The 1,543-nt window shown below is 60.1% G+C and overlaps 1 protein-coding gene across 1 annotated transcript in view; it reads right to left on the bottom strand.

The window, feature by feature from the left end:
• Positions 1 to 1,543, bottom strand: part of FA2H (fatty acid 2-hydroxylase) — a gene marked incomplete at its 5' end in the record, with an annotated part of 10,475 nt that overhangs the window by 6,983 nt on the left and 1,949 nt on the right. The gene's annotated exons all lie outside the window — the stretch shown is intronic.

Genomic DNA, 1,543 nt, shown 5'->3' with positions numbered 1-1,543 from the left:
CCCACTGCCCTGCTCTGCCTCTCCATCGCCCCGCAGCCTCCAGCGACCTTCGCCCAGCTCCTAAATGGACCCCGTTTGGTGATGTCCACATGGGACAAGCTGCGGTGGCAACGCGGGCTCAGGAGGACGCCCCAAGAGCGGCGGGGAGGTCCCAACCCGCGGTGGCCCGCTCCCAGCATCACCATCCCCACCAGCAGCGCTGTCCCCAGCGCGTCTCAGCCCATTAAACACTGGGTGCAGCAAGGAGGGTGAAGGTACCTTATCTTTATGATAAATAAATAATAATAAAAAAAAAAGCTATTTCTTGTTAAAACGCCTCCGAAGGACATGGGAGCGCGGGCTGGGAAGGAGAGCCAGGGTAAGCCGACACACGGCGGTGCGGGCGAGAGGAAGGGGAGGACACCAACCCCGCGCGAGAGAGGGGGATTTACTGTGACTCAAGGCCACGTCACACACCCCAAAGAGGCTGTGATGAAAGTCTCTCATTGCTTAAATCGGAGGGGTAATTAGATGATCCAGTTTCCCTCTAGCAAGGCTGTTAAAATCCACTGTCTAGTTTGGGTAATTATCGCTTCTCCCTTTGATCTCCCCTATATTCTTTTTGCATAGATAAAAAAGTTTGGGGGTTAATTTGTCCTCAGCCAAACGAGGCAGAAGAAGGACCCGCAGCCGACGGACGGAGCCGGGCTGCCGAGAGCCGGAGGAAGGGGTGCGGAGCGGCGTGCCGGCGGGATGAAGGCGGGCTCTCATCTTCCTCTTCGCCTCTCCTGCATTAACACATTTTATTTTTTTTTATCCCTTCTTTTTGCAAAACCCTCAAAGTCCCCTGGGTGTCAGCGGGGGGAGTGTGCCGGATGCCGGCGGGACCACCGCCTCCCACACCCCTCGGCACGGGGACGGTGGAGCCGTGGGACCTCCGACGGGCGAGAAGAGGCTCCGGCACAGCCACGGGGGTCCGGAGCCGGACCGGGGCGATGCAACACCTCCTTCAAAGAGCTGTTTGGGGTGCACCTGCCCGAAAGCAGCCACAGCGGGAACCCAAGTCCCACCGAGGGCATCGACTCCCTCCATCTCCCTCCAACGGGGATTTTTGGGGGGCGGCAACGCCGGCTTGCACATCAACCACATGCCGGACGCCACAGCCTTCACCGGGCAGATTTTTTTTCCCTCCCCCCACCGTGTTATAACCCGGGATGGTTTATCTAGTGCCAGGTTGTGTCTGAGATCTCCCTGCGCCCCGGCGTTATCACGCCGTGTATTTGCATTGGGACGATGGCAATTCCCTTCGGCGCAGGCTGCGGCGCGAGAACTCGTTTGTCCGGTACCTTCCTTCGCCCCAACCCGTTGGGCTCGTCACGCCTGCGAGGAGGAGGAGGAGGAAGAGAAGGAGGAGAAGGCGGCAGTGAGTGTCCCAACAGAGGAGGTGCCATCGCCGGCATCCAAGGAAAGAGCCGGCGTCGCACCGAGGCCAAACAAAGCCCCGTCTGTGGCGCTGCCACCCATCGGGGCCGAGGCTGCGCCGCGGGGGGGAGGAGAACCAGCG

The sequence above is a fragment of the Charadrius vociferus genome, unplaced genomic scaffold (genome assembly GCF_000708025.1).
Source record: "Charadrius vociferus isolate BGI_N301 unplaced genomic scaffold, ASM70802v2 scaffold1434, whole genome shotgun sequence".
Classification (NCBI taxonomy): Eukaryota; Metazoa; Chordata; class Aves; order Charadriiformes; family Charadriidae; genus Charadrius; species Charadrius vociferus.
This window is presented reverse-complemented; position numbering and strand designations above follow the sequence as displayed.